Source organism: Protopterus annectens, chromosome 16.part0 (assembly GCF_019279795.1).
Source record: "Protopterus annectens isolate FY-2018-M chromosome 16.part0, PAN1.0, whole genome shotgun sequence".
NCBI lineage: Eukaryota > Metazoa > Chordata > Ceratodontiformes > Protopteridae > Protopterus > Protopterus annectens.
The window spans coordinates 87,123,445-87,148,268 of NC_056750.1; the positions used below are offsets into that span (position 1 = coordinate 87,123,445).

The 24,824-nt window shown below is 44.7% G+C and overlaps 1 protein-coding gene across 5 annotated transcripts in view; it reads right to left on the minus strand.

Moving 5' to 3' along the window:
* The window catches only part of LOC122790849 (leukotriene B4 receptor 1-like), a 327,283-nt gene that overhangs the window by 14,919 nt on the left and 287,540 nt on the right, over positions 1–24,824 (minus strand). The gene's annotated exons all lie outside the window — the stretch shown is intronic.

The window sequence follows — 24,824 nt, forward strand, 5'->3', positions numbered from 1 at the left end:
CCAGGAATGTAGTTTGCCAAACAGATAGAGTAGCTAAATACTTGGCCAACTGTCAATCCAAGAAAAAAATAACTAGTCATTTTTCTGGGTGGACTTTATTTATTTTACATTTCTGACCGGAATAGTCCGACTGGATGCATGTCTATTTTCAGTGGAGGCCCAGGCAGAAAAGCTCCACATAACACAGAACAGACACAGTAAATACTTAACTGAGTTTTAAACTCAGGAAACATATCAAAATATAAACATAGGATACAAGCAGATATCATCATTCAGAATGCACAGACATATATATGAAATGAGGCATGGGTAGATAGCTAAACAGCAGACTGGGTAGTAATACATGATTTAATGGAGTTGTTAATCAGGTTTTGAGCAAGGGCACAGCCAGTGTGATATGATGTAGTCTTTGAGGCCTTTTTTAAATAGAGGTAGTGAAATTTCCTTGGTAAGGGTAGTATGGAGTAGATTCCAACATGTCCTCTTTTATAGGCGTTTCGTAGATGACTTGTTTTTTGTTTGGAGAGGGTCTTTGAATGAGTTATTGGTATTTGTTGATAACGTGAATGGTCTGCCACCATTCGTGAAGTTTAGCCATGAGTTTTAAGACACATGGATCTCCTTTTTGGATGTTTATATAGAGAGGTTGGATAGTGGTTTGTTGAATACAGGAGTGTACAGGAAGTCTTGCCATCACAATGCCTTCCTTCATAGGCATAGTATGCATCCGGGATAGATGTTTGGGAATATAGTTAAAGGTCAAGTACTTAGGATATCTCACTATAATCCTCGACAGGAAGGTTTTGAATTAGAATTGGATGATCTGTGTAGAAGATTTAGGGCTGGAGTCTATAAGGACAGTGACACTGACAAAGAGCTGTGTAAGGACAGGGACAAAGGGCTGTGTAAGGACAGTGACACTGACAAAGGGCTATGTAAGGACAGGGACAAAGGGCTGTGTAAGGACAGTGACACTGACAAAGGGCTATGCAAGGACTGTGACAAAGGGCTGTGTAAGGACAGTGACACGACAAAGGGCTGTGTAAGGACAGTGACACTGACAAAGGGCTGTGTAAGGACAGTGACACTGACAAAGGGCTATGTAAGGACAGTGACAAAGGGCTGTGTAAGGACAGTGACACAACAAAGAGCTGTGTAAGGACAGTGACACTGACAAAGGGCTGTGTAAGGACAGTGACACTGACAAAGGGCTGTGTAAGGACAGGGACAAAGGGCTGTGTAAGGACAGTGACACTGACAAAGGGCTGTGTAAGGACAGTGACACTGACAAAGGGCTGTGTAAGGACAGTGACAGTGACAAAGGGCTGTGTAAGGACAGTGACAGTGACAAAGGGCTGTGTAAGGACAGTGACACTGACAAAGGGCTGTGTAAGGACAGTGACAGTGACAAAGGGCTGTGTAAGGACAGTGACACTGACAAAGGGCTGTGTAAGGACAGTGACAGTGACAAAGGGCTGTGTAAGGACAGTGACACTGACAAAGGGCTGTGTAAGGACAGTGACACTGATAAAGAGCTGTGTAAAGACAGTGACACTGACAAAGGGCTATGTAAGGACAGTGACAGTGACAAAGGGCTGTGTAAGGACAGTGACACTGACAAAGGGCTATGTAAGGACAGGGACAAAGGGCTGTGTAAGGACAGTGACACTGACAAAGGGCTGTGTAAGGACAGTGACAGTGACAAAGGGCTGTGTAAGGACAGTGACACTGACAAAGGGCTGTGTAAGGACAGTGACACTGACAAAGGGCTGTGTAAGGACAGTGACACTGACAAAGGGCTATGTAAGGACAGGGACAAAGGGCTGTGTAAGGACAGTGACAGTGACAAAGGGCTGTGTAAGGACAGTGACACTGACAAAGGGCTGTGTAAGGACAGTGACAGTGACAAAGGGCTGTGTAAGGACAGTGACACTGACAAAGGGCTGTGTAAGGACAGTGACACTGATAAAGAGCTGTGTAAAGACAGTGACACTGACAAAGGGCTATGTAAGGACAGTGACAAAGGGCTGTGTAAAGACAGTGACACTGACAAAGGGCTATGTAAGGACAGTGACAAAGGGCTGTGTAAGGACAGTGACACTGACAAAGGGCTATGTAAGGACAGGGACAAAGGGCTGTGTAAGGACAGTGACACTGACAAAGGGCTAAGGACAGTGACAGCGACAAAGGGCTGTGTAAGGACAGTGACACTGACAAAGGGCTGTGTAAGGACAGTGACACTGACAAAGGGCTGTGTAAGGACAGTGACAGTGACAAAGGGCTGTGTAAGGACAGTGACACTGACAAAGGGCTGTGTAAGGACAGTGACAGTGACAAAGGGCTGTGTAAGGACAGTGACACTGACAAAGGGCTGTGTAAGGACAGTGACACTGATAAAGAGCTGTGTAAAGACAGTGACACTGACAAAGGGCTATGTAAGGACAGTGACAAAGGGCTGTGTAAGGACAGTGACACTGACAAAGGGCTATGTAAGGACAGGGACAAAGGGCTGTGTAAGGACAGTGACACTGACAAAGGGCTGTGTAAGGACAGTGACAGTGACAAAGGGCTGTGTAAGGACAGTGACAGTGACAAAGGGCTGTGTAAGGACAGTGACACTGACAAAGGGCTGTGTAAGGACAGTGACACTGACAAAGGGCTGTGTAAGGACAGTGACACTGACAAAGGGCTATGTAAGGACAGGGACAAAGGGCTGTGTAAGAACAGTGACACTGACAAAGGGCTATGTAAGGACAGTGACAAAGGGCTGTGTAAGGACAGTGACACTGACAAAGGGCTGTGTAAGGACAGTGACACTGACAAAGGGCTGTGTAAGGACAGTGACACTGACAAAGGGCTGTGTAAGGACAGTGACAAAGGGCTGTGTAAGGACAGTGACACTGACAAAGGGCTGTGTAAGGACAGTGACAGTGACAAAGGGCTGTGTAAGGACAGTGACACTGACAAAGGGCTGTGTAAGGACAGTGACAGTGACAAAGGGCTGTGTAAGGACAGTGACACTGAAAAGGGCTGGGTGGGCTTTCTCATCTGAGAGATGGTGATGCTACTCCTTACCTTTCTGGTAAGAACTACATTTAATCCAGGACCCTCAGAGTTGGTGGGTCAGGGTCTTATAATGAGAACAGGATTAGGGTACATTTATTCTATATGAGAGATGTGGGTAGTATCAAAAATGTGATTAGATCTCACTGGGATATTTTGACAACAGATCCAGGTTTGAAGGACCTTATAGGAGCCTCACTGCAGTTTGTATATAAGAATAAATCTAATTTGAAGAAGTTAGTGTTATCCCAAAAGGAGGCAAGAGGAATAAGGTGCTCCTGGGACCCATCCCTGTGGTCTATGCCACTTTTGTAGTTACATTGATAGTGATGATTGTTTCACACACCCCACACATGGTACCACATATAGGTTTAGGGTTGCTGCTGATTGCATGTCCGCACATGTTGTGTATTTTGCTTCCTGTTCAGTCTGCAAGCCATTTTATGTCGGCAAGACGGGCAGGAAGCTGAGGGACAGGATTAGGGACCATGTGTATCAGGTTAGGACTGGATCCATCACCATTGCACTCTCCAAGCATGTGTTAGCAACAGATGACACACATAAGTTTAGCTTTAGGGTTATTGATAAAGTGCCTACTAACCCTAGGGGTGAGGATGTGAAGAATAGGACTGAAACACAGGAGTCCAGATGGATCATCAGGTTAAGGGCTGACCAACATCCAGGACTCAATGATAAGATACCACTTAAGCCCTTTTTAAAATCTAGAGGCCTTAGATAGATATCTTATATTAATTTTTTATATTACATTTTTTTACATATTGTAAATATAATCATTATTCTAGGATGCCTGTATTGTTTTCATGATACTATATGTATTGATGCATATTGTTTACTATAGTTATATTTTATTTTATTTACATGTTGTATTGTTTTATGCGGCTGTAAACCTTTAAGGGTTTTTAACTGTTTCTCGCACTTTTTTTCCTTTAAAGGTTAATAGGTGTTTGTGAATGGTTATGGACTGAAGAAGCCCTCTTGGGTGAAAGCGCTTACCACTGGTTGATTGCCTAGTGAATAAACCTGCTTTTAGAATCATGTTGTTCCTGCATGGTTTTGAATTGTTACAGCCTTGCTTTGCTATTACACCTGTTTTCAGCTATTATTTTAAATAATTAACTGAGTTTTAAACTCAGGAAACATATCAAAATATAAACATAGGATACAAGCAGATATCATCATTCACAATGTGCAGACATATATATGAAATGAGGCATGGGTAGATAGCTAAACAGTGGACTGGGTAGTAATACATGATTTAGTGGAGTTGTTAATCAGGTTTTGAGCAAGGGCACAGCCAGTGTGATATGAGTTAGTTTTTGAGGCTTTTTTTAAATAGGGGTAGTGAAGTTTCCTTGGTAAGGGTAGCATGGAGTAGATTCCAGGCTTTACCAACTGGGTTGGCAAATAGAGCATCTCCTGCAGAGTTGGTGGATTTTTTGGGTCAGTATCATCAGTTTATTAGATGAGCGTAGTGGCCTGGGGGCACTATGGAGGCTGAGAATATTTTTAAGGGCAGGGGTGTTTTCCAGTTGGTGGACTTTGTGCGCTACTATAAGCTGGTTGACCTGCAGAAGGGTAGGAAATTATAACCATCCTAGAGCTTTTACGTTCTGACAATGATGAGTCCTAAATGCCATGCCAGTAGCGAATCTGGCTATGTGGTTGTAACAGCCTGATAATTTATTGAGATTAGTTTTGGACAGGTTGGTAAGTACAGGTGAGGCATACATAATGGTAGAGAGAAGGTGGGCTCTTGCAATAGCTGTCCTAGCAAGAGGGGTGAGGAAAGGTTTGGCCCTGTACAGGGAGCCAAGTTTTTTGTTAATGGTGTCGTTGTTAGAGTTAATGTTGAAGGATGGAGGAGAAATCCTACAGTTAGGGGAGAAAAACAGCAGCTTGGTTTTGTTGGGATTTAGAAGCAGGTCGCAATTAGCTATCCAGGTTTCTATGGTGTTGAAAGTGGTCTGGGTTAGGGACAGTGGTTGTGTTGGAGAGGAGGCAGAGCATATTAGTGTTGAGTCATCTGCATATTGAATGCAAGTGGCTCTTGGGATGGTTGTGTGAAGATCATTGATAAAGATTGAGAAAAGAAGGGGACCTAGTATGGAGCCCTGTGGGACTTCTAGGGTTAGAAGTAGTTGGGATGACAGCTTTTTCTGCCATAAGACAGCCTGCTGTCTACCGTGTAGGTAGGACTGAAACCACTGTATTGCCTGATGGACTAAACCGATGGATTTCAGGGTATTGAGCAATAGCTAATGATTGACCATGTCGAAGGCCTTAGAAAGATCTAGGAAGAGTGCTGAGGATAGTTTGTTGTTGTTACAATTAAGATTGATGACATTAGAGAAAGGCAGGAGAGCAGTGATAGTACTGTGGAATGTCCTAAAGCCATGCTGAGAGTCCGTGAGCTGTTTGTTTTGAATAAGAACGTGCATGATTTGTTTGTGGATGCATCTTTCCATGATTTTAGCTAGTGGTGAAAGAATGACTATAGGTCTAAAGTTAGATAGCTCTGTGGAACTACCTCCTTTATGAAGAGGTATTACATGTGAAATTTTCCATATTGATGGGATGGTTCCCTCAGAGATGGATCTATTAATCAGGATAGAAATGTTGGCTTCTAGTCTTGCTCATTATTAAAATTATGTCTTGAATAGAAGCAACTTAAGATGGGGGGTGGACTTTTAGTGGTCTCCATCTAATACCACATTTTAGATGAGTTTGTGTTTTTAGAATTCAGGTGAGAATGGATTTGGTCACAACTTCTACTTATAGCAATTTTAGTAGTAAATACAGGCAGTAAAGAGGACAATCAGAACAAATGGTAGTTAGTAGTCAATACCAGTCATCTAGATGACAAAACATATAATAGGCTCATAGGTTCATAGGTTCATAGGTTGGTACTAGGCTATCTGCCCTAGGGCCTATACAAGCCTAGCCATAACAATTCCCTGTCTATTTCTTCCCACACTATTTACTTCCCTGGACCCCTGTCTAGCAGGGCGACTGACGTGATCCCCAGGGTGAATTTTCTTTCTTCCATCAAGGTTCCTTTTGAAGACGGCCAAAGAGATGCTCTGCTTGACATGTATAGGCAGTCTATTCCAGAGTCTGGGGAGTCTCTGGGTCAGGAACCTATCCCTCCAGCATATTTTGTTTATTGTGATGACAAGGTTTAGATCCCTGGAGCATGTGGCTCTGAGGGACTGGGATTTCTTTAAGTGTAACATGTCCAACAGCTCTGGGTTTGACATGGCCTTGTATGTTAAGCAGAGATCGCCTATGAGTAGATGATATGGGACAGAGTACAGCTGGAGTTTTTTAAGTCGGTCAGCATAGGGCATCTGCTTTAGGCCTGTGATTCTTTTACTGAGGTATTTCTGCGGCCTTTCCAGTTGTTGCAGATGTCTTGAGAGGTACATACCAACCAGAGCGTTGTATTCAATAATGGGTCTAATGAGGGACAAGTACAGTGGGACAATGACCTCCTTTTTTCTGGATGAAAAGCCCTTAATGATGAGGTGTGCCACATAGAAGGATTTCCTGACTGTTGTGGCAATGTGGTTATCGAAGGTGAGACCACTGTCCACTTGTGTCCCTAGGTCTCTTATCACACTTTCAGAGTTTAGTGTACTGCTACCTATGTGGTAATTCATGGGTACATGTTTTTTTTCCCCAAACAGGATAACTATACATTTCTTGGCATTGAGTTTGAGCCCATGGCTCTGGCACCAAGCATCTGTTCCCTGTAAGGCCCTTTTGTAGAGTATCCACATCATTTGGGGATTCAGTAATGGCTCCCAGATTGCAGTCATCTGCAAACTTTGTTAGCCAGAGTCCCTTAGCATTGGCCTGTACTTCAGGGAAGTAGATACCAAACAAGAGAGGTCCCAGGACTGAACCCTGAGGTACTCCACTTGTCACTTGTCTGGAGCTGGATTTGGAGTTGGCTACTTTTACAGTGTGGGTTCTGTCAGTAAGCCAGTTGGCAACCCATCAAGTGACATAGGGATTAATGCCCAGCTTAGTAAGTCTATCTATGATTCCAGAGTGGGGGGTGGTGTCAAAGGCCTTGGCGAGGTCCGGATAGGCTGTGTGGACTGCCTTACCCTTGTCCTTGGCTCTGGAGACTGATTCAAAGAAGTCAATCAGGTTCAGGAGACAATATCAGCCCTTCACAAACCCAAACTGGGTGGGGTCCAGTGTTTGAAGGTTACCAATGTCTTTGTTTATAACTTCCATGATAATACGTTCCATGGCCTTGCAGATCAGGCTCATCAGACTAATGGGGCAGTAGTTCCCGGGATCCAAGGTGGATCCCCCCTTGTGGAGTGAGATAACTGTAGCTGTGCGCCACTCAGTGGGCATGAAGCCTGAGGTGAGGCTATGATTAAACATGACACTTATGTGAGGTGCCAGTTAATTTTGTAGTTCATGTAGTACACAGCCTGGGATGTCATCTGGTCCCATCGATGCTGTATTCTTAGCTTTGGAGAGTGCATTTTTTACCTCTGTGGCCATTATTACCAGCATTTGGCAATCTTCCGGTATTGAGATTGGCCGTTTAGGGGGTGAGAGGGGGGTGAAGTTGGCACTGAATTGATCTACCAGGATATTGGCAATATCCTTGGGATGAGTATATTTAATGCCATTCTATTGTAGCTCAGAGCAGATCTGAGCATTGCCATTTAGATTCTTGACATATTTATAGAATGACTTGTGGTTGTCTTTGGAATCTTTGGCAATTTTATTTCCGTAACTAGCTTTGGAGGATTTTATGAGGGATCTCAGCTTCTTACTGAGGCTGGTAAGGGAGTTTTTTGCATCCTGGGATTTTCCTCTTTTCCACAACAGTTTCTTCCTTTTGTTGTAAAGTTTGTTTATGGAAGGGGACCACCAGATTGGCTTCCTTTTTTTGGAAGAGAGCATCTTGGTTCTATTTGGGATGGCACGCATGAGTGGATGTGCTCATACAGTGCCTTAGTGTAGGATTCAGCAGTCGAACTTTCAGTTCCGTCTGCATGGATGTCATGAAGTTTGTCACTTCTGACTTGAGCAGCATGAAGCTGGCTTTGGAGAAGTTTTTTATGGAGGTTTCTTTACTCGGGGGTGTGATGTTAAAGGTGATTAGCTTATGGTCAGACCTGACCAACGAAGAGGTGGCCATAGGTGTGGAGCATCGATTTCCCTGTTGGTAATGACCAGGTCATGGATATTGGACCTCCTGGTGGGACTATGGATTAGTTGATCCAGGGCATTGGAATTTAAGAATTCCAAGAACCGTAATGCAGAGAATCTTCTGTCCCAGAAACATGGACATTTTTTGATCATTTTTGACTCCTTGCAGCTGACCTTCAGCTACGTACAGGTCCTCTTTCCATGCACCGAATCTGCCAAGCCTGGTTAGTTCTGATGGAATGTCCAGGATCCTTTTCAAGGGTGGTGACGATACTGAGGCACATGGATAGTGTCACATTGGTACCAATGAGCTCTTTCTTCATAGTTACTACCCCCTGTACCACCCAGTAACACCCTGTGGGTGGGTTGCACAATGGATGACTGTGCTGCACCACTCCTTGCTTCTGCGAGGGGCAAACACCAGCAGGGCATCATGCTCACCCACTAGCAACATCATGTGGTTGTTTCATCAATCGTAACAAGAGAACCAATGAAGTAGATGTGTCATTTGCAACCATGCCCCCCCCCCCACAGAATAGGTATAATTGTGTTTCCTGCCTGATCCATTATTCAAACTCAGGTTGTCTGGGCCATGGTTGGAGCAGTTCAAACAACTGTAGAGTAAACAAAGAACTAAAGCATATTTTCAAAAGAATAGGAAATGCTCTTCCTCATAAGTATAACCAGAATATGGCACAATTTGGGGCAGTACATTAACAGTACAGGTTTTTTGAGTCTCAGAGTGATACATATACAAGACTCCAAAAATGTTAAGCAGTTCAAAATGAATGATCATATTTGTTTTTAAAATGTCCCCATATATTACAATAAAAAGCTAGGAACTCCACTGCGTAATACCTCAAGCCTCTTGTAGTGGAGGCCCATGGGATATATGCAAATGACTCCTTAAAGATATAGCAATGTTTCAGCTGCATGGCTTCTGAATTCCCTTGACTTTACTTTTAAGTCTTTATGGGTATATTCAAGCCAATAAAGTCAAAGCTCACTAGCTGTAGCATACCTCTCAACCTTTTAGAGCACGAAATCTGGACAAAACCACAAATAATGGGGGGACAAAGGCCCAAAAATAGGGACAATATTCATGAAGCTCGGCGCAAGGCCGGTGTAAGGCTTGCGCCAGCCGTGCGGTGTATATATGGAGTAGTAGTGCCATATGCATATTAATGAAGGCATGCAGCCGCCACAGCCACATGCATAGGAAACATGCGCGAGTGCATGGGGCGTAACGAAGTTGCGGAGGGAGGCGTGTCAATGTCGGCTGTCGATGAGCAACCTAAACTGCTGAATATTATAGTCCGCCTGCAGTAATAATCGCACCTATCAGTCTCCGTGGAGACTGAAACGTATACAAAGCATGCAGGATAGTCCCTGCGAACAGAAAATGAAGAAGCAAACACAAATGCACGATAGAGAATAACAGGTCCCTACCCTTGAACAAATGACAGAAAACCCGTGTGCCCGTAGTCCAACGTAGTGTTGATAGCTATACCATGTGGAAGTGAAACATATCATATGCTAGGGCGCCGCCAGGAGGTACGTCCAGCCCAATGGAGAGGGTCACCAACTGACCCATAATGTGAGGGAGGGTACATAGCTGTGCAGATGTGTCCATAACAAAATACACGAGGAGAAATGTAGATATATGTAGTGACTGTATGTCCGAATCCTATCCCACAAGGGATGTAACAGTCACATACAAAAGGTATGTCTGTATGCCACATAACAAATGTGATAGGGAATAGAATACACATGTAAACGAATCAGGAGCATAGAAACAGCTACAACAATAAGGACACATGTAGGCCGAAAGGAACAGTATGACCCGTACCATCGACTAAGAATACCACCTGTCCCACTTTGCGAGCGACAGTACCGCTGCAACCAGATGTGTCCTGACACAAGCTTGTAAACATGGCAAATGTGCAGAGATTATAGGACATAATTATCCCTCAGACGTCATGTAATAATGGCATTAAACAGTTGTTCTCCACACGTATATTACATAAATGTCATAAGAAAAAGAATAAGCCACTGAAATGCTACAAGACTAAAGCTTAGATATAGGCAAGAGTTGTAAGTTCTATCTGCCGAACTGACCGTGGGTATGTGTTGGCGTGTAAAATGTGTTGTGTCCACCGCAAATGTTACATTGTGGCCAATTGAAAAGGTGGAAACAGTACCGTAGACTGTGGGGAGGCATTGTCCACAACAGTCGGATATGTGGAAGGAATAGCATGAACATAGGAAAAGGTGCCATCCCCCCAATGAGTACAACAGGTCTGCAGAACACGGGAGTCATCGATAGAAGCCAAACTAGTATGTGACACAGCCGAACGGGTAGTACCCGGGTATACCAACTAAGTAATGAAAGTGAAGTATGGGCGTGTACCTATGTGTGTGAGGTATAGCATGTGGGAAGCAAACATGGCAGGGTAGTCCACACAACCATAAAGGTACCCGACACCTGTAGGGCAGTCAATGTGCTACTCTGGCCGTGTCATGGCCCAACAACAAAAGTAGTGAGCTATCGGATGTGAGTAATTTGCATGTGAGGGGTGGATGGGTAATGGTAAAACCCTCAAAGGCGATACTGTGTCGTATGCAGAAATGGTGAACCAGAGGTATAGGCGGGGGCAGCGGGTGAAGTGGACATAAACACAAACACATGGAGAAACAGCTGAAAGACAAGCAGACAGGCCATAGTGTAGAACACAATCCCACAAACATATGTATCATGTAAATGTGCGATCAAAATGTATAGATATGTCACCGTCACATACCCACAGGTTGGTCCTGATGGAACTGGCCATAACAAATGCAACACACCTGGCTGCATAATGGGCTACTTAGCATACCCTCCACATCACACACCCCACCCCCATAACAGAACGTCCACCAAATTCACCCGCACGTGTCCCACTGGTTCGTTGCAGACACAGCTACACATACTGACCCCTACGCATATGTAGTAGGTATTGTCACCCTAGGCAGTGTCAGGATAGCAAACCATGTGTTCCCTGCATGTTAAACCCCCTGCACATTTTCATAAAGCCAAAATACATTTCGATATTGTTTCTGTGTGGAATGGTCCAATTTCTGGAATATCCCTTACGGGATAAGTAACCTGTGTAAATAGTAGAATGGGTATGACGACAAGATGTCCAATCCTGTACATATCTGGACACAAGTCAGAACGTGAAGTAGAGGACCAAGACACTGTCCAGACCTGAGTGGTCATGCATAACCTAGTACCGAGGATAAAACACCTTCCCGTGACGCACGTGTCCCCACACAAATATGCAGGAAAATATATTGCACACTCGCATAGTGGAAAATGGCAGAAGGGTGAGGAAGACACCCGTCATTGACAGGATAACCCTGATGAAGTGTGAGGGATACCTAGTGTGTGCCAGCATGACTGACCATACCTGACAACCTGTGTGAGCTAGATATCTGGACAGAGCCATGAATACAAGTGAGACAAAGGTACAACAGCAGGTATAATATGCAAAGATAGCTGTTAGAAGTTATTCATGTATGTGCAGTCTGAGTACCCGGGAAGTCCACTGGGCAAAGAAGTGCCCAGTAACAGTGGAGGCCCCGGTAGAAAAGCTCCACAAGCAATACAAGGAAATAAAGGCTATATAATGTCAAAGGTAAAATACAAGAGTAAAAGGCATACAGTCAGGAAATACACATGCATAACATGCGCATAATAAGACAGTGCAAATCCAGAGTTTTGTAGTGGTAATACAGAAATGTACAACAATGACATACTTGGAGTCAAGTGAGTGTCAGCTAAGTCTGGTTAAGCTGGAGGGTAGAGAGGAGCAGGAGTATGGAGAGCTCAGAGGAGTGAGATCCCTAGAATGTATAACAGGTGCAAGCAGGAATATATCCATGTGGATGGATAAACATAGATATATCATAGAATGACAGTTTGCACAATGGCATTAATGTCCAGAGTATGAAGTCTGAAACTCAACTGTCTGCCAGCACGTCCCGACATCTGTCCCTAATGTCGAGCTACTGCTGTGCCAGAACACAACAGCGTATTACAGAGGTTCGTACCATATCACTCAACTGTCCAGATATTTGCAGAATGACCAGAGTGTTGGCTCATATTGTTGTGTGCCTCCGACAATCTGCACCTGTCTGGTAAATAGGTGTGGATTGACGTCATGAAATAATGAGGATTAAGTATAACACTCCACATCCCGCAGAAGAGTCATGAAAATGCAAAACCTAGTATTCTATCAATGTTATAAGCTTGTAAGGAAACTAGTTAAAATGTGTCCCTCTTATTCTCCCCATCATGTAGGGTTTGCGCAGATTTGTTGCTCAAAGAGTTCGAGAGGTATGGTCCAAACATATGTACAGTAACAACCCATGACATTTGTGTAATGTACAACTGCATACCTGTAGTCACATCATGTCCAAGAAAATAATCCCCGTATGAATGAATACAGGTAATAGTCAAATGTGAATGGGAAACCCCCCCCCCCTCACCGTGGAGTATGGACCGTAACAACCCCACCCATAATATGTACAGCCAACAGAATAAGCTCCTGATAAGTGCCCAAATGAGACAAAATGAGACAAGCCAGAGACAAAATGATCAGCTTTAATAATTGGCTTAATTACTGGTGTCATTCTAAGGGGATCCAATGTTTGTCTGCCTGGGATGACATGCTTGACAAGCCACGCTGCTTCACAAGGGATGGCTTGCATCTGTCACCCCTGGGCTTCCGGATATTGGCAAAGGCTCTTGCCACCCCCATAGTGCCTTTTTTAGGCAAGGCTCAAATGATAAACCTACCGCCCTAGAAAACAAAAATGGAAAAAAAACTAAGGGTAATACTGCTCAATGCCAGAAGTCTAAACCTCAAGATGCACGCCCTCGAAGCCCTCCTCAGTATGGAGAACATCGATGTCTGTGCTGTGACTGAAACCTGGTTCAAGGCTCCTGAGAGCACCCCAGCACTATCAGGTTATACCTCATATCATGCTCCGCCCCAAAATCCGGACCGAACCACAAAAGGAGGGGGAGTATCCATATTCATAAAGGATACCCACACCTCCAGGTTAGTGGCAACGCACCAAGCATCGGAGATCATCCAGGTGCAATTAACCATAGGTAAAACTGCCCTACAGTTTGTAGCATGCTACAGACCACCCTCTCAAACTCAGAAAACCCACACAGCCTTCCTGAAGACAGTGGAGAATATGAATGTCTCTCCAAACACCATCATATTGGGTGACTTCAACTACCCAAACATAGACTGGGAACATTACTCAAGCCCCAACACCCTAGCCCAAAGGTTCCTGGAGTTCATAAACTCAAATGCTATGGAACAACTAGTCACCATTCCCACAAGAGGAGAAAATATACTAGACCTGATCATCACAAACATGGGGACAAAATGCTCCACACCGGAAGTATATCCCTCATTGGTGAGATCAGACCATAAATTAATCTCACTGGAGATCCACATCCTGCCCCAACCCCAGCAAAAAAGACCACAGTGAAGAACTTCTCAAAAGCAAACTTCACACTTCTTAAGACTGGAGTGGTATCCTTCAAGGCCCCGAGCCAGTGGAAACCACAACCCACGCTGCTGAAACCCTTACAAATGCCTTCTACGAGCACCTCCAGGAATGTATGGATCAAGCAATCCCTAATAAAATCAAGACCCTTTCCACCAAAGGCAGGCGCCCGGTCTGGTGGACCCCAGCCATAAACAAACTCTACAACAAGAGGAGAAAGCTACTACATGACAGAGCAAAATCCCTAAAAGGGAAGGCATCTCTGATCAATACTAGCAAAAAACTATGATCACTCATAAAATCATCCAAGGACAACTTTGAGAGAAAAATCGCTAAAGACACAAAAGGCAATCATAAGGCCTTCTTTAGCTATGTTAGAAACCTGGGTGGAAACTCCCAGATATGCTCAGAATTAGTCCAAAATGATACAAAAATCACTGAACCCACAGACATTGCCAACATACTGGCAGACAGATTCAGTGCAAATTTCTCCCCTCCCCCCCAAAAGGAGAAATATCTATCCCACCAGAGTCTAGCCTCCCAATCATCTCAGATGCCCAGGTGAGAGCTGCTCTCTCTAAATAAAAAAACACAGCATCAATGGGACCGGACGGTGTCCCCAGTTGTGTGCTACACAAACTCAATGAGGAACTAAACCCACACATAAGGCTGCTGTTTAATCTTAGCCTTACTACAGGATATGTACCCAAAGAATGGCGTACGGCAACTGTGGTCTGACTCCACAAAGGCGGTGCTTCTACGGACCCTGGAAATTACCGCCCCATAAGCTTGACGAGCCTTGTCTGCAAAGCTATGGAGAGGATCATAATGGAACTCATAAATAAAGACATTGGGGACCTACAGACACTGGATCCTACCCAATTTGGCTTTGTCAAGGGCAGATCCTGCCTCTTTAACTTGGTCAACTTTTTCAAAACAGTCACTAAGGCCATTGATGAGGGTAAGGCAGTTCACACAGCCTACCTTGACCTAGCAAACGTGTTCAACACAATACCCCACTCGGGCATCATAGAAAAGCTCACCAGCTTAGATGTAAACCCATATGTCACAAGATGGGTTGCAAACTGGCTCAAGGACAGAACCCACAGGGTTAGAGTTGCTGGTGCCATGTCAGACTCTAAGCCGGTCACGAGTGGTGTCCCACAGGGCTCAGTCCTGGGCCCCTCTTGTTCGGCATTTATTTTTCTGAAGTGCAGGCAAACATAGGGGGATTGTGGCTGACAAAATTTGCAGATGACTGCAAACTGGGCACCATAATTGACACTCCATCAGACAGACATCCTCCAGAGAGGTCTCATAGAAATGGATAACTGGTGCCAGAGCCATGGCCTTAAGCTAAATGCCAAAAAATGTATAGTCATACCCTTTGGGAAAAACAAGGTAACCCCTAATTACCACATAGGTGGTAATCCATTAAACACGGAAGAAGTTATCAGGGACCTGGGGACCCAAGTTGACAGTAACCTCTCTTTTGACACTCACATTGCCAAAGTGGTTAGGAAGACCTTCTACATTGCCCACCTGATCATGAAGGGATTCACATCCAGATCAGGAGAGGTCATTGTACCCCTGTACTCTTCACTTATCAGACCAATGATTGAGCACAATGCCCCATTCGGAATGTACCTTACCCGACACCTGCAGCAGTTGGAAAGACCCCAAAAGTTCCTCACCAAAAGGATAAAGGCTCAAACATATGTCATACGCTGCCCGACTGAAGAAACTCCAGCTCTATTCAGTCGCATACCATCTGCTCAGAGGTGATCTGTGCCTGACATACAAGGCCATATCCAACCCGGAATTAATGGACATGCTCCACCTCAAAAAATCCAAATCCACCAGAGCCACGAGAGCAAGAGACTTAAACCTCAACATGGATATAAATAGGACATGCTGGAGGGACAGATTCATCACCCAGAGACTCCCTACACTATGGAACAGAATCCCAGTCCATGTGAGGCAGAGCCCCTCACTGACTCTGTTCAAGAGAAATCTTGACGAGTGGATGGGAGATCAGGTTTACCCAGGAATCATCTCTGTGTCACTGCTGGACAGAGGCACAGCAAACTAATGGGTATAGTATTCTCATCCTAAGGGGTGGTGAAAGCCACACACACTCTGGCTAGGCTTATAAATGCCCTAGGGCAGATAGCCTAGTATAAACCTATGAACCTATGAAACAAACACATGTGTCTATAAATACAGGTAAAATGTTCATAATAGGGAGAAGCTCCCTGTCCACATGCTTCATCTGACATTTGAACTCGGCCAGGGAAGTTCCGTTCACCAGGTGGACAAGTCTATACCCAGATCACTACATGAACACCCTGACAATCAGAAACGTGTATGTGATACGACTATATGCCCTGGTGTTCTGCATATCCTCGGAGTGATTAACAATGCAGCTGGGGTCCACAGCAGTAGGCAAAAGGGAATGTGTAATATGTAGTACTGCATTTCTCACAGCAGGGGAATAGATGCCTGTGTTGTAAGTAAAGCGGTGAGGTGTATGTTGATGTAGCTAAGTACTATGGGTATGCATATCAATGAGGCAGAACAGCAACAGAATACTTTTTCCGGCATCCGTCCAACGTGAATGCAGTCCCGGTCAACCTACGACCACTGCAGATATCCCTGTAAAGTATAATGAATGCATTCGTACTGTACACACAATACGTAAAGGTGAACCATGTGTTTCACACCAGTCCATAAACCGGACTACAGATATGTAAGTGTTACGGTCAGAAGTATGAAAGGCCGCGCAAGCACACATTTATTAAACAGATGTAACCCACAACATGTATATGCAAGTGCGCCTGTGCGTGTGTGATCCGCTCACAGCATAGTAAATGAATGCTGTTTCCCCCATGTTATATATACATGGCTCAAACCTGTTAACCCCGTAAAGTATGAAACCGGACAAAGCCATGCAAACTACTGGTACAAATAGGGACAATCCCCAGATATGTGCCAGAACAAACATAGAAAGTGGATAGAATAACAGGTGTGTCAATAGCATGGATTCTCTGAAGGGTATGCAGTCGTAACCTGAACTGCTTGCCAGTATTTCCCAACGTAAGTCTTTAATGAAATGCCACTAAATTGCCAGATAGACACAAGGTTATGAAAACACAATCAAGATAAAGAGGCAACCAGCTGTACATTCTGCGACAATCTGTACAGTGGAAAGGTATGGTATGGATATAGATATATGTGTATACACGGATTCATATGATTCCATCGAAATTTCAAAACAACGAAAGTCACTTCTCCGAAACGAAAGCATCGACCATTCAAAATATCGACATGGCAGCTATGTGATGTATACGTCCCCGACAATACAATACAATGCCCCACAAGTAAATGACAACGCTGTTAAGGTAATTTGTAAATAGTCACGTAACACCCTACCCGTGTGTACACAAAAACAAGTGCTAACATGGGTCCTGCAAGGGGGAAGTAAAGGATATGATATTGCGGAGTTTAGTATGGGTACAGTATCATATCATATCCTTCACTTCCCCCTTGCAGGACCCATGTTGGCACTTGTTTTTGTGTACACACAGGTAGGGTGTTACGTGACTATTTACAAATTACCTTAACAGTGTTGTCATTTACTTGTGGGGCATTGTATTGTATTGTCGGGGACGTATACATTGCATAACTGTCATGTCGATATTTTGAACGGTCGATGCTTTCATTTCGGAGAAGTGACTTTCGTTGTTTTGAAATTTCGATGGAATCATATGAATCCGTATACACATAATCCACAGACGTAAACCAAAGCAAATTATGAAATGAGGACTGTACATGTATATATGTATACACAACAAACATATGTCCCGTAGATATGACATATGTACATAAATAGGCCATGGAATAGCTATTATGGGTAGACAAACAGACATGCATGAAAGGTGAATAAACCGCTGCTTTCCAAACCATTGGCCAGAAAGTGACAGTCCGGCAAGTTCTACACTTTAAACATGAATATAGGTGTCCATTGCAGGACCCCAAAAATTGATCCATACATTGTGTCAACCGTCATTGACGCAAAAGAAGTGACCTCAGCAAATACGATATAGCTGTACATGCAACAGTAGCAGGTGCAAGGGTAATAACACATGTGTCGATAGAATGTATGATGTACAAACTGATATCCGGAAAGTGGGGAGTGCTTATAAGTGTCTCCGCACTCTAGTACCGCTCACATTAAACATGTGTAATGGGTACTGTGGAGGGGTGTCAGGTATGGGAATCATGGGTATGCAGAAATGGGCCTAGGTGTTGCTTGGCACAGATTTATTAGGTCCGCCCCGTGGGAGTGATGTGTGTATAGCACATGCCTATATTCTCAATAATGGGGCAAACCATCCACTGGATATTGCGTAAACCATTCTGGGAATATGCAGGGCCCTATATCAGTGTCATGTAGGCGATTATCATGGATGGACATGCGTACGACCAAGATTGTAACCATACCTGGCAAACTGTCAGAATAAGACAGCTGCACTAAGGCATAGTACATGAAATACAAATAGGGACTATATTAGCTATACCCCAGACAAAGTCAGAACGTTGATAGAATACTGGTGTAGTCAGGAATACGAATGTTATGAGTGTTACTAATCATGACATAGAAATGTCAGTCACTATTATCTAACCACACAGTTCGTAATGCCTTGCCAGTAATTTACCAGAAAGGCACATTATTATGACAAATGTAACAAGACCAAAGGTCAAACGTCAGGGTGTTTACCCATAATGTGTACAGGTGAGAGGTATGAAGGTAACCTGTCCAAAATACATGTATAGAACTAGTGATACTAGGTGGACAGGTGAGAAGAAAGACGTCAGGACAAATGACAAAACATGTACAAGTTATAAGCATGTACTCCGACAAATGTGAATGACAATGTATGCCCTGTGAAAGTCAATGTGGAAGGTTAATAGACTCAAAAGAAATGTGTCCCTCAGGGTGTCATGCAGTGTCACCGTTACAATGTCCAGTCCCCCATACTCGTACGTGAGCTCTGCCACTGACGGAAAGCGCAAATACCGGCGTACACATAAGGTACATGATAGAATAATTAGTGTGGATAAGCAGCTATTGGCCTTTGTGAGGAATACAACCCTCTGGGTGGGTGTGTCCTGCAATATAAATGTAATGGCATCTGGCCTGTGATGCCACCATACAGTGTGTGTGTATTGGTGTCAGAAAATTGATATCTTGTATCAGACACATACTCCATTACTGTACAAATTTACGCAGAATGTGCAGAGTTTTGCCTCATATGTTTGGTGTGTTCCTCTTAAAATCATTACCAGTCTGGCAAATTCTTGAGAACTGAAGTCATTAAATAATGACAAACATGTGAATTTAAGACACCAAATCCATCAGAAAAGTCATACTAATGCAAAACCTATTATTGTGTCAACTATCTACGTTTGTAAGAGCAATATTTAAATTCTGCCCCTATGTGTCCCACTATCAGTTAAGGCTTTGTCCAGATGTTTGCTCTAGGAGGTTGAGTGGTATGATCAGAAACAGATACATGTGTGAGGAAACAGCATTATCGACTGCAAGATAACTCAGAAGGTATGTAAAGCGCTGCAGTAGGACATTCAGTACTGTCAGCAGGTATGTGCTGACATGTCAAATGACACAGCAGTTTACATGAAGTACCTATAGGGCTGTCACCTTTACAAATGATGATAGTGGGACATACCCACAGCCATGCACACAGCACAAATAGATATAAACACAGCAAAACTAGGCCATGATACATGAAGCCTCCGGCGTGTACGAGTAGAGTGAGAGTACAGCAAGGATAGATGTCTGCCAAGCTATACAGCAAACGCCTGTAAGGGCATGTAACACTGCCCATAACACGAACATTGCACGGACAATGTTGGGATTTGCAACATACCCCATTGGTATGTGAAAGCTATGCAAATATGCGATACATGAAACAGTCAGCTGTCCATGCAAGAGCAGAGTTATGTGCAGAAATTATATAGATATATATATATATATATATATATATATATATATATATATATATGGTTCTAGGTCATAAGATCGACAGCCACTTTCACCGACAACAGAAACATTGACACCACATTACCGACAAACCATAAACACGACACCTCACATGCCCGACAAACAAGTAACCGACGGTCCACAAACACGAAACCCCATACACTGCACACACCACAATAACAACAATCAACTAACAAAACACATCCCTTATCCAAAACCACACACAGAACACAAGCACACCAAAATCCTCACAAACCCACACTAAACCTCACACACACAACTATGTACAACCCTAACCCAAACCCTACCCTAAGGTCCGTCACTATCGCACACTCAGCTAACCCGCCTAACCCTAACTCACTTAACCCGCCCCTAACCCAACAAATACCACTAGACACTTACCTAACCCGTGCCTAACCCTAACTCACTTAACCCACCCTAACCCAAAAATACCACTACGCACACTTACCTAACCCGGCGCCTAAACCTAACTCACTTAACCCACCCCTAACCCAAAAATACCACTACCGCACTTACCTAACCCGCCCTAACCCTAACTCACTTAACCCACCCCTATCCCCACAGACTGTCACTATCCACACTTACCTTACTCGCACCCTAACGTCCATCACCACCGCATACTCACACAGCTTTCTTTCCAACTCACTATCCCTAGCGTCGCATGTTCATCCGTGGCGTCGGTCTTCCAGTGTCGATCATCTGGCGCCCGCTAATCCGTTGTCGGTTATATCAGCTGTCGATCTTCTAACCTAGACCCATATATATATATATATATATATATATATATATATATATATATATATATATATATATATAAAGATACAGACATACATACACAGACACACACACACACACACACACACACACACACACACACAAAACACACACGTGGCAGGGTTGTGAGCAGAACACGAACGTAACCACTGTACCACACAACAGCATTACGCAGTGACAGAACGTGCAACCGTGAGTAGTAGATCACGGCAATCACACAGGCATACGTCTAGCCTGTAGACAGTGGCATCAAAGGCAAAGACGCTGCACAGATGTTATGGTGAGTGGATACTGTAAAAGCAATGCACTGTTGTCATGCAGCTGGAAACACACACACACACTTGGCAGAACTGGGAGTCGAACATACACATAACTACCCTATCACACTACAGCATGACGCATTTACAGAACGCGCTACTGGGATTACTAAACACAGCAGTCCCACAGGCATTCTTCCAGGTGCATGTCGACATCCGCAAAGGCAAAGACGTCAGGAGGATATATCTGTGGTGTGAAGTGTCTAAAAGCATAACCTGAGTCCCCAGGCGGACGGGAGCATGCGCACACACACACACTTGGCAGGGCTGGGAATCGAACTTACACCTAACTACCCTATCACACTACAGCATGATGCATTTACAGAACGTGCTACCGAGATTACTAAACACAGCAGTCCCACAGGCATTCTTCTAGGTGCATGTCGACATCCGCAAAGGCAAAGACGTCAGGAGGATATATCTGTGGTGTGAAGTGTCTAAAAGCATAACCTGAGTCCCCAGGCGGATGGGAGCATGCGCACACACACACACACACACACACACACACACACACACACACACACACACACACTTGGCAGGGCTGGGAATCGAACTTACACCTAACTACCCTATCACACTACAGCATGACGCATTTACAGAATGCGCTACCGAGATTACTTAACACAGCAGTCCCACAGGCATTCTTCTAGGCGCGTGTCAACATCCGCAAAGGCAAAGACGTCAGCAGGATATATCTGTGGTGTGAAGCATCTAAAAGTATAACCTGAGTCCCCAGGCGGACGGGAAAATGCACACACAGACACACACACACACACACACACACACACTTGGCAGAACTGGGAGTCGAACATACACCTAACTACCCTGTCACACTACAGCATGATGCATTTACAGAACGCGCTACTGAGATTACTAAACACAGCAGTCCCACAGGCATACTTCTAGGCGCATGTCGACATCCACAAAGGCAAAGATGTCAGCAGGATATATCTGTGGTGTGAAGCATCTAAAAGCATAACCTGAGTCCCGAGGCGGACGGGAGCATGCACACACACACACACACACACACACACACACACACACACACACACACACACTTGGCAGGACTGGGAATAGAACTTACACCTAACTACCCTATCACACTACAGCATGACACATTTACAGAACACGCTACCGAGATTACTAAACACAGCAGTCCCACAGGCATTCTTCTAGGTGCGTGTCGACATCCGCAAAGGCAAAGACATCAGCAGGATATATCTGTGGTGTGAAGTGTCTAAAAGCATAACCTGACTACACCTAACTACCCTATCACACTACAGCATGACGCATTTACAGAACGCGCTACCAAGATTACTAAACACAGCAGTCCCACAGGCATACTTCTAGGCGCGTGTCGACATCCACAAAGGCAAAGATGTCAGCAGGATATATCTGTGGTGTGAAGCATCTAAAAGCATAACCTGAGTCCCCCAGGTGGACGGGAGCATTTGCACACACACACACACACACACACACACACACACACACACACACACACACACACACACACACACTTGGCAGAACTGGGAGTCGAACATACACCTAACTACCCTATCACACTACAGCATGACACATTTACAGAACGCGCTACTAAGATTACTAAACACAGCAGTCCCACAGGCATTCTTCTAGGCGCGTGTCATCATCCACAAATGCCAGGATGCCGGCAGGGATTGTATAGAGAGTGTACGATCAGACATAGTACTGTCCCATGGTAGACGTACACAAACACACGGCAGTGGTGTACTCGGGGCAACTATACATGTATGGAGCACTACAACAACAATACATAGACACAGTACGCACCACAGACAGTACACCCTTCAAGATAGTCACCCAGTGTGTACTCGGTAGGCATCCATCCTGATGTTGAATACAGAAATCTGTTGCCTGGATGACCACCATGGCAATACAGGATGTCAGCGGCCATGCCCATGCACAGAAGGACATCACTGACACAAGGTGTCACTGGCCATGGCCGCACACCTGGTAATATACGTCAGTTCGGACTGTACTGTGTGTCGATCTACACAACGACATACTGGGCATGCTCACACACTTAGCTGTTGCAAAGGGCCGTCTTGCATGCAGATGGAGTGTAAACACGGAAGGTCTCAGTTTGGACTGTACCGTGTGTCCATCTACACAACTGTGTACATGGACTGTACTGTGTGTCCATCTACACAACAGCATACTGGGCATGCTCACACACTTAGCTGTTGCAAAGGGCTGTCGTGCATGCAGATGGAGTGTACACACAGAAGGGCACAGTAAGGTATAACTGTCCTCACGCACAGGGTGGTCACACACATGCAGTGACCTGTACACACTCAGCTGCCATCACAGCTGTCACAGGTGCAGGTCACACACGTACACACTGCAGTGTACACTGTAGCTCTCAAGTCATCACCATGTCGTCGGTGCAGCAATACACAGCCTTACAGTACCACAACACCATGTGACACATGACCACTGGGCTGTACAGAGGTGTACACCAGCTGTGCAGAGTACACATGTACTGACAGGGATCCAACAGGTGTTATGCATTGCAACGATACCAGTATACATGAACAGGTCCGCTCAAGACATACCACGGCCCTTACACAGCTGTGACACATGACTGTTGCTGTACACCAATGAGCACACGTCTGGATATGTCATACATGTGATTGTGTGGATGTGTGCATGGACTGCACACACAGCACATACATACATAGCATAGCCTTTGATGTACCTCGTGCATAACAGTGGCCTAAGCAATGCTACGCACGCAAATGGAAGGTGGGTCCATGTCTGTTGAATGCTCACACTACAGGGGGTAGCAATGTTGACCGGGACACATACCCTTGTGCTGGTCGCCTGTGACACCCGTGATATCATACCACAGTCCATGTGTTATGTATGTCAACACACATGTCCAAAAATAGCAATGCATACAAACATGGCAACAGGAGACACATGTGACATCTCTACTGTGCATGCAGCAACCATGCATGTGCAGTGGCCGATGTCCGTAACATAGTTGCACCTAACTACGACATGCAGTCGCAATGCAGCCCCATCATTGACACCTGTATACGGTGACATACAAACAGCACGTATGGAGGGATGTGTGTACATAAAGTGGTGAACCACCTGTGTAGATGTATGTGTGCAGGGGGTGGCTCACAGTTGAGTCACACACCATCCTATCATGCCATGTGCAAACAGTACGCTATGTCACTGTTACGTGACGGTGCTGACATAATGCATACACAGCGGTCAGGTGTTATCAACTATATGTCACATGGCACCTGTAACACCTACAACCTCCCATGTGCATATAGCAGCACAATTGCCAGACATAGTGTTGGTACACATAATGCAATCAATACCGCTGCATGTCTATCAAACGTGTCATCATATGACAGGTGTATCATTCCCATCACTGCCATGTGTGTCCGAATGTGTGACCAGAGATGCCACATATAGTGGGGATTATGTCCCAGTTGTTACACATCCCTGTACACCATTGTAAAGATCTGTACATACGTCAGTGTGGGAAGCATGACGTCGGTCGGTGTGGTGCATCACACACATCGGCTGTCCGTATACACGTGTGGTCACCACAGTGTGTGTGTGTATGTATGTATGTCTGGTGCTTGGTGTGAGGGTGTATGCTAATATACAGTGAGAAATGATCACTAACCCCACGTGGTGACTAACCCGTAATGGTGATGCAGTGCACTACCCTGTTGATGCCATAGGTCCCAGCCATACTGGCTACCTGTGCATGTTCCTTCTCTGTGACACGTCGTGAGGGTGCATAGTAC